This window comes from Leiobunum rupestre, chromosome 10 (genome assembly GCF_980474605.1).
Source record: "Leiobunum rupestre chromosome 10, qqLeiRupe1.1.hap1, whole genome shotgun sequence".
Lineage (NCBI taxonomy): Eukaryota > Metazoa > Arthropoda > Arachnida > Opiliones > Sclerosomatidae > Leiobunum > Leiobunum rupestre.
The window spans coordinates 32736347-32746530 of NC_143393.1; the positions used below are offsets into that span (position 1 = coordinate 32736347).

The 10184-nt window shown below is 37.8% G+C and overlaps 1 pseudogene; it reads right to left on the bottom strand.

Moving 5' to 3' along the window:
* Positions 1-5417: 5417 nt before the first annotated feature.
* LOC149925434 (estradiol 17-beta-dehydrogenase 11 pseudogene) lies at positions 5418-6356 on the bottom strand (annotated as a pseudogene).
* Between the last annotated feature and the right edge of the window lie 3828 nt (positions 6357-10184).

Consider the following 10184-nt stretch of genomic DNA (forward strand, 5'->3'; position numbering starts at 1 on the left):
AGGTAAACTGAAGGCAAAAACATATCCCGCCATGGTCTCTTACTGCCTAATGTTCATTTATAATTAATTCAAATAGTAGCAAATGAAAATGCACCTGAAGATCATGTTACAACTACAATCTGGTGTAAGGTAAACGCAGCACTACAAATGCCAAATTATGCCCTCAAAAATCAATTCAACGAAGAAAATGATAATTTCTATAAAATATTCACAATGATGAACACTAGCTTTAAATGAAATTTTTTTTACAGTGGATAAAGTCAATTCCTATGAATTTAAACCCAGAACTATCTATTCAATTCTATTCCATTTAAATATATTTGTACTGAACATAATTATAGCCATTCAACTAAACATTTTGACAATAATGAAAACGATAACATTGAAGGTTTCGTAGACTTCGGTCCATATGGAAGGTCAAAATAGTACGCAAATCAGGCCCTAGTATTCATGGTGAATGACATAAAACTGAAATTCAAACCACCAATTGGTTACTTCCTCACAAAAGATACTTGTCCCGAACAGACTTTGAAGATATTGCTTCATGATTGCGTAACTCACCTAAAACGTATTGGCCTTATTGTCAAAGCTGTAGTCTGTGACCAAGGAACAGGCAATCAAAATTTGTTCAAAAGTATGGGGATATCAGTGGAAAAGCCATTCATTGAAATTGATCCTCCACATCTCTTGAAAAGTGTGAGGAACAATTTCAAACGGTATCCCATAATAGTGGAAGGCAATCTAGTTTCTTGGGCACTCCTAGAACATTTTTTCAAAATAGACTAAGAAATTGGTAAGTTTCAAAGCACACATAAGCTGAAACGTAAACATATCAAGTTAACAGCATTTTCTAACATGAAAGTCAGTTTAGCTGCCCAAATTTGCAGTCAAAGTGTTTCTAATTCAAATGGCCTGTTAACTGGGATCAGGAGAGTTAACAATTGAAAGCACATACACAGCAGAGTTCCTCTTACACATGAACAGCCTTTTTGATTGCTGCAATAGCAGGACATTAAACAATGAAACACACTGTAAGAGAGCAATGACTGATCAATACATCCACATACCAATGCTGAAAGAAAAATTGGAAAGGTTTAATATATGGTAGCTTCAGAACTGTAGGTATAAAACCTTACCTTGTATTGAAAGGTGGAAACTATAAATTCAGTCTTTGCTACTCCTATGGAATGATATAAAGGATAATTTTGGTTTTAAGTTCTTAGTAACTGGAAGAATTGGTCAAGATTTTTAGAAAACTACTTTGGTTCCATTCGCCAATAAGGAGACAATTGAGATCATCCAAATACTCAACAATACCAGGCAGCATACAGAGCTGCATCAGTCAATAGCCTCTTAAAACCATCAGATTCATATTGAATTTACAATTTGGATGACTTTATTTTAAACAGACTATGATGAAGATTTGTCCAATTATGATAACCATTGGGTTTTGCAAGGTAAAGGACAATTCACTGACGAGATTTAGAAATTTGCAAAGCCATTGAAAGTCCAAACCTTCTAAAAGAAAATGTTCTTAATTATATTTCAGAATATTTAATTAACCGCTGCTATTCAAAACACCAATGTTCTACCATGGTTTTGGTATATTTAATTAAGACTTGGCCAGCCCATAAAATATTCCACTTTAGATTCCACGAATTTCTTTTGATATATTAAAAAAGTATAGTTGTTAATATTGAAATGAAATAGGGAGGGATTTTTCTAGTACTTACTTTTTATATTTCTTACGAAATCAACTGTTTTACTTAAATAGTTAAAATAATTCAACATCACAGCTGACTGAGCTGAATTCAACTTTAACCTACTGAGAGCAAAATTTATTTTTCTTTGATAAGCAATTTTACAGTGCCATCGTGTGTCCGGGAATTGCAAACACTGTCGTCTGCTTCTTCAACGCTCTCATGGGGAAAAAACGTACCACGAAATTTTAACATTACGGGGATAGGAAGAGGCGCCTCTCTGTAGCGAAGCGACTTTACACTCTCTGGTTACACTGTTAAAAGCGTCTACAGCATAGGTCTACAGCCTCATCACGAATACACAAATACGTTATAAAATAATGGACTGTAGCTTGTAGGGCATTTGCCTTAGAAATAGTATGTTAGTTAAAACTTATTAAGTCTTTGTAAAATGACATCATTTTCAACCAATCGTAAAATATGCTCCTTATAAGACACACCTTCCCGAGCAAACTTTGATTCTTACTCAACTTGTTTTAATTTCTATGCTGGCGACATCTACCTTCAGAAAAACCAGTTAGACCAGAGCCGCCACTTCTGCCCTTTTCTCGCCTTTTCTGCATGCTTCAACTCTTTTTAAAATTAAATTAAATCTTTCAAATCAAACTATCAAAAATCGTCAAATAAATTTTATAGAAGATAATTTTAAATTTTTTATAGTACAGGAATAAATTTTTCTATAAAAACTTTAGCTTTTCATATCGTAACAATCAAATTTTGAAATTTTTACTAAGAGATGGCGTGAAAAACATATTTCAAAATTTCAATATTTATCCCAAAAACGCAGGTCGGATCATTTTTTTCGTAATTTTTTTAACTAGGATAAGTACTCCTTTCAAGTGAAAATCTATAAATTTTCGGGTAAATTTTCGTTAAATCTATCAAAAAACTAAAGCCATTACCGAGATTTCAACTCAATAAATCATTTAGAAGTTTAAATCGATGATAGATCACTATCAAAAATGATATTTTGATAGTATGAAATTTGATTCCCTATCATATCAAGTACCAAAACAATCAAAAGATATGATAGTGCCCAACTTTGACCCCAACTAAATATGTATCTTCACCATCTATTAAAGTAATTTTATTAGCATAACGCTTCCCTGCTGCTACGTCCGTAATACACGGACTTTTAAAATATTCACTTATTAGTAACTTTTGACTTATAACCAATTTTAAAACTGAAATAAATTAAAAATGACTAGCTATCTTCCATAGTTTTTCCCGCTGTAAAACCGTGCTTGTCCTCCAAGAGTTTGAAAAGTCGTCTGCTACAGTGGTTGTAATAGAAACGGAGGCGGAGCTTATGGCCAGTGTCAGGGCTCTATAGTGAGGCTGAGCCCGAGATCACACGTGGAATTGTAAATATAGTGAGCGCAAGCCCAAGACTGCCCGTAAATTTATAACTACAGTGAGTCCGAGCCCGAGACCCAGTTAAAAATTGGTGAGACCAAGGTGAGCCCGAGACCAACCGTAAGCTCATATACGAATTCAGTGAGATGAGATCAAGCCCAACTCTTGGCGTTCCCAAAGTAGCCCAGTTTGGGTGGGAAACCGGCCATCAGGCAACTCTGCCCGCACTCGTCCTCTGCTATTCTCGCAATGTACTCCCCACTCCCCCCCCCCAAATATATCTCTCTCTCCCTCTCTCTATGGCGTGCCGGTCACAGGAGTCTTACTCTTGCCCATACTAAGCTGGTGTAAATCTAACAAGAATGCGTCTTCTTTCGAGGTTTATGTATTAGTCGCTGGAGGCCAAGGTCGCAAACGGTGCTCGTTCGATCCTGTAAAATGCAAGTGGTTTCATTTTTGAGTAAATTCCCCTGGTTACGTCTTCACGCTGTAGCAGACGCGTTCAAATCACCGCTTTCCAATATCATTCCAAGTTCGTTGTTACCGAAGAAAGGCGTTTAAGGCAAAATAGCGTTGGGCGGTGGCAATAATTAACCGACCGTCAGACTCGACAGATTGGGTTGTAAAGTGGTCATCTGGGACGGTCAAGGCTATTACGAGACTATCCAGCTGGTGAAAGGGAGCAACGGAACCGTTCGTAAGCATTTTCTGGTTGTCTCTAACAAGGACCAAGTGTACCGCGTCTCCAAACTGGTCCGGAAGGAATTGGGACCGGTGACCATCTCTGTTAAGAACGTGATGACGGTGAACGCGATGGCTCACGTCTGGGCCATGAAGGCCTTGTTGCCACACCTGTTGGAAACCAACCACGGAGATATCATGGTGGTACTCAATCTGGCTGGTGTCTTGAGTTCCGAAAAGCTTGCGAGTAGTCTGCCAGCAAACAGGCTGTTGTTGGTTGATGTCAGCTGCTCGCTCTGGTGTCAAAACAACCTTGGTCTGCCCCTATTAAAGCCGAACCTCTCTTTTTGAGGGCGACTACGACGGCTATATACTGAGGTTCAAATCCTTATGCCCCCAGTGAAGATTTTTATTAGAACCTTTTTGTATAGCAATTGTTTATTGGTATTATAAACATATTTATACATGAAATTTTTTTAAACCGTTTATAAGAGTTAAGAGTTTTATTTACTAAAATAAAATGTTATAACATTTTAGTTTCATGATTTTAAAAATATTAATTAAGATATTATTAATATTATAAATACACAGTTTATAATACAAATAAACATGGTTAACCAAAAGGTAATGAAAAATATCGCGGCCAAAACATGAAATTATTTAATCCACATCCAGAAAATGCTACGTATTACAAAACCAGGTAACGCAACGTAATTTTTATTAAATTTCCTGACAAGCATTTCAACCTTCATTTGTAGGAAAATATTCAGAATAGTACCATTATAAACTTTGTGTCGTTCTAAAATGTGAGCTAAAAATATTTTTTTCAGAATCCATCATCAGTTCAAAAGTCGCTCATCTTACCTTGACTTATTTGTCTGACACGCTCTTCTTAAAAGCCATTCCAGGGACGTCAGTTTGGTATTTTGTTGGGCACTTGGCTCACTAAACGGAATGTTTAGTAGGCGGGGCCTGAGTAATTAGTAGAACACGCGACTTCAACCGAAAACCATGTTTGTTTGTTCTCGGATGCTTCGATCCGTTCTTGATTGTAGAGATGGTTCCATCAGTGTGTTACTTTCAATTTGAAATTAAAATGATGCCATATTTTTATTAAAAATAATATTTTGGTTTGTAGTCCATACATGTAGTTGAGTCAGACAATACATTTAACATAACTCTAGTCTAAAACAGAAGGGATAGTCACTCGTAAAAGGTGCTTACACCTGATTTTTGATTTTCCAAAAATATTCTGAGATTTCTCAAAATAATTTAATGATTTCCATTGATTCGTATGAATTATCGAGATAACCTACGATTTGTACACCTGATTGCGAAAGTAACTAACCCCCTGCTAATATTACTTCAGAGTGATCTTTCAAACTAAAAATGATAAAAATTTGTATTTTGCTTCTTTATCAGAATGAATTTCTTTCAAATAAGTTATGTTCAGTTTTAATCAACAAAGCACTAAAGTTGAGCAAATTTTACCGAAAGTTTTAGAAAAATCGTGTTTTATTTGATATAATTGCAATGTACCAAATTCAACTTTATTCCTGATTGATCTACAGCGAATTGGATGTCTCTGTATAGCAATTGGATCCAAAACGCGTATAAACGTTACATATCCGGCTGCTCTTGAAAAACCTTTCTAGGTATTAATGTGTCAATTAGAGCTCCACCGCCGAGACATCTCCAAGCTTTGAATAACATTTTCTTGGTCTGAATCAAATTTAAAAACAGAGCGACAACGAATTTTTTCGGGACGTAAACCAGCTCTTTGTCCGTTAGAATTCCGTTGACCATGCTATCGACCACTTCTTCTGGTTTGACAAAGGGAATAGGACCATCGTAATCGCATTTAAACAAAGCCGTTTGACTAAAGAAGGGACACACCACGGTCGTTTTGACACCAGTTCGGCCGGCTGCCATCAAGTCCATAGTCAGAGAGCTCATCATACCCACCACGGCGTGTTTGCTGGCGGAGTAAGCACCAGTTTTCTCGATGCTTAAGAGACCAGCCATACTGGCGACAGCCACGATATGTCCGTGGTTGGTTTCCATCATGTGCGGTAAAAAGGCCTTCAGGGTCCAGACGTGGGCCATCGTGTTTACGGCCATCACTTTCTCGAACAGGGCGTCACTCGTTTCCCACAGCGCCCCCTTGTGGGCGTTTCCCGCGTTGCTAACCAAGATGGTCACCGGTCCCACTTCCTCCCGGACCTGTTTGGCGACGCGATATACTTGGTCCTTGTCGGAGACATCCAGGATGTACTTTTGGATGGTCCCCTTGACCGCTTTCACCAGACGGATGGTATCGTCACAGCCTTTGTCGTTCACGTCCCAGTTGACCACTTTGCAACCCAGTCTGGCCAGTCTGAGGGACAGTAATTGTCCAAACCCGCTGCCACCGCCGGTAATCAAGGCTATTTCACCCTGAACGCTTTTCTTCGGTAACAACGAACTTGGGATGATATTGGAAAGCAGTAATTTGATCGAGTCGGCTACTGCGAGTAGAAGTAACCAAATAAATTTGACTAAAAACGAAGCGACTTCCATTTTACAACCACGATATAATACGAACTCAAAGCTCTCGCGTTGGTTATTCAATCAACTTACCATATGATTGCAGAAAACTTTTTGAAAAGCGCTATCTAGCTTTGGAGGTCAAATGTCGACGAGGGGAGATAAATCTAATATTTACGACAATATGATTCGGTAATAGTTGGAGTCGATTTCGTCGTAAATCGCCAGCTTCTCCTTAATTTACAGTTTAAAAATATATAATAATATAATAGTCCCTCAAAAGAATTTTCTCGAATCTGATCATCCTCTGAAGTCCTCGCTTAATATGGAACATATACCGAAGCTAAAAAGCACCTACAAAGAAGTGTTCAAATTGGAATAATCTAACAATTTCGAATAAGAATGAGATAGAATTTAAAAAATGCTAGGGTCGTAAATGATTGGCCTCGAATATAAATATCCTTGAAATTGAAAAAGAACACTAGGGTATTAAATTATGTCTCAAATCTGAATAACCTCGAAAAATCGTGGATGAAGAATGAAAGACGACTCACTAAACTGGTGGAATCGCGAAATCATAGTTCATTTGAAGAGGCAGTCTAGGTTTCAAATTATTAGTCAAAGGAAAATTATTGAAAGTGATTGCTTTCTAATTTGATACGATTCATAGAGTTTCATTTTCTGATTCAAAAAATGTATATACGCGGAGTTAAATTTAATTATTCACGCTGAAATTGACATTCGGTAATTGCGTAAACAAAATGTAGCGCCCTCTTCAGTTGGGTAGGTTAACTACTGACGAACAAATAAATTGCATAGCGCAAATTGTTTCTTGGTAGCTGTATCCTCCCGTTCGGGATTCCCATATTGATTTAGCGCTTTATTAAACCTTAAACCCCATTTCCGTTTCAACTTTATCGTGGAACCCTCGCGTGAAGAAACTTTAAAGAAAATTAAGAAACGTTATTTTATTGTAAAATTTTAGTGCGACGATGGAAATTGATTTTCACAACATAATAGAAAAATGTTCGGCCGAAACTAATTTGATCTTAGTACAGCTCAAAATCTCCTGGAATTTTAAATGGAGCCCTGGGGTTCTATGGTACCACATTTGAGAATAACTCGTGTAATCGGAAGAGGAACCTCTTCACATCCTACTTTCTTCGTCAGCAAAATTACGTCGGGTTTTCATGGACGCTTGTAGCTGGAAAAAGAAAAGATTGCGGGAAGCTTCTACTTTTTTTATATATTTCGCGCTCAAGCTGCAATGAAAGCGGTTCGCGTTTTCATAAGCTGGCGGCAGCTGGCGGCTGCCGCGTTTATTTTTTTGCCAAAATAAATATGGCGGTTTTGAATCGCAGATGTCTTCTGATTAAGAAAAAAATATTATAACTTAAACTTTTGGTAATTATCTAAGACAGAAATAATAAAAGAATAAAAAACAAACAATGCTGAAAAGGGGGAGTGTGGTGGAGAATAGTATATACGAGAAGTTAAGTTAGAAGAAACCACCTATGGACTGTGCAAAGGATGATGAAATACGCGAATAAGTAGATTAGTTCATTATTAAAAAGGATAAAATAGCTAAACAATAAACAAATTCGAAGAAATTAAAAAACTTACAAATAACTCGTACCAATACTGTAGGTCTTCTAGCAAACAAAAAGACGCGAATCTCTAATCTTCGTATATACTATTCTCCACCACACTCCCCCGTTTCGGTTTTCCGTTGCCATGCAACGCATTTTGAATTTTTTTAATGTTTAGGCTTAGTTTCTCTTTTCGATATAACAGTCGCCATCCAGATTTCCCGCACGGTACTGATGAGTTCCAAATAGAACGAAACCGGTCTACCGTTGGAATTTCTGGCTATTTTATTTTATTTTATTTCGTTTTTATGTAGTTTTTTACTCGAAGATCTATTTGCAACCCCATTTTTTTGGACTTTGCCCCGGTAACGCGTTCGCAGCTCACAGACAGACACGATGATTGTAAAACCCCTCTTAGGGGACATAGTCCCCTCGGAGATGTAAAAAGGTAACATAATTGGCCTTCTTGTTTTTACAATCATCGTGTCTGTCTGTCTGTCTGTGTGTGTGTGTTGACGGCTTAGCTTGTAAGAAGTTCGTCGTCGTCATCCGGACATCCGCGCCGTAACACGAGACGAACTGTCATCGCCAAAAAAAAGAATATACAGCTGAAACCCTCCGAGGAAATGCTTGTGTGTGTGTTTGTGTCCCAATCGAATAACTTTCAAGTTTGGATTTTTTTGGGCATTTAAATTCGTTCCATTAATTGATTCTGTAAAAAAAATTAACGTTATTGAAATAGGAAATAAATGAAAGAATAAAATAAATACGTCACCCATCGAGACGTCGAACGAGCATAGATCAATGTAAGGCGATCTTTATCAACGGAAGTAAATATTTCGCGTAAAACCGCCGTCTTTTCATCCATGATGACCTGATATCGGTCCAACATTTTCCCGCTGAAATTTGGTCCAATTACTTTACGATTAAATTTCCACACCGAGTCCCCACTAAATCGAAAAATTATCGTCATTCGATTAATTTTATCCTAAAAAACAATTGCTAGGTAGATTAAAAGCTGTTTTATCTCGAGTAAAAATGCCACTACGACGAGTTGACGCTAAAATTCCAGTTAGGCCTAATGCCTGTCATGAAACGAACTCTGAGGTGATGAGTCCATTTCCACCCATCAATTTACCGGTTTCGTAAATAGACGATTTTTTCAGTTCATGTTTATCGGACAAAATTACCTGAAACAAAAATATATATTTTCTTCACGACCGAAAACTATCGCTACGCCCTCTTTTGTTTGCCGTCGGATAGGTATAGAGATGCTATAAGTAATTTTTACGCTACCCAATTGCGTATAAGAGGGCTATGGTGAGTGATATAGAAGCTATAGATCATTTTGACATGTTTTGCATTTCCTCCGTGGTAACGTAGAGCAATGGAATTTATTCATATTTCCTCCAAGTTGCGGATTTTGGAAGCTGATGAATAGCATTGGGAAAGCTGACGATATTTAAACAGGTTAACATGCATTTTTTGCTCTAATTTATTTACTTAACACCAAACATTTTACGGTCATTGAAGAATAGCCAGTGGCGTAGCTAGGATGGATGACACCCGGGCCGGGCCGGATATCATGGTGTGCTACTTACGGTCGGGTATCACCCCCAAATCACGTCCAAACGGGTTGCTACGCCACTAAGAATAGCATCATTTGGTGTTGAAGAACGATAAGTGCATTGAAACCATGTTAAGATATCGTCCACTTTGCGAATTCCATTCATCACCTTCCAAAATCCGCCACATGCAGGAAATACGTCTGTCGTCCGTTATGACGCGCAGATTTAGGTATTTTTCTCTTCTTTGACGGTAGCAGATGCCAGTTCATAGGTGGACCTCGTAAGAACATGTCCCCGCAGCACCACCAACACTTACATTCGTTTCGGTTGAGAATATATTTTTTCAACAAGCACTTGTCAAAGATAAGGAATGCGCTAACTCCGATGCTAGCTCCTTCCTAGGTAACGTATGGCTCGTATGACTAATCCTATTTTGCCAATGATAATTAACGTGTTGACACGCTTTTTACTTCATATTTATCACAAAACCGATTGTTCTGCAAAAACATATCGAACAAAAATTACACGGAGCCAATCGCTTTGCAACTCGAGTTGACCAATAATGTTTTGTAAAAATGTTGGGTCATGCGAATATACGGTAAACTAAATTCGAACGGCTTCCCGGCTTACAGGGCCTATGGGTTTTTTTTAAATTGGGGGTAAAAAAAAGAGGAACATTTCGTGACAGCATGGCTGCCAGGCTC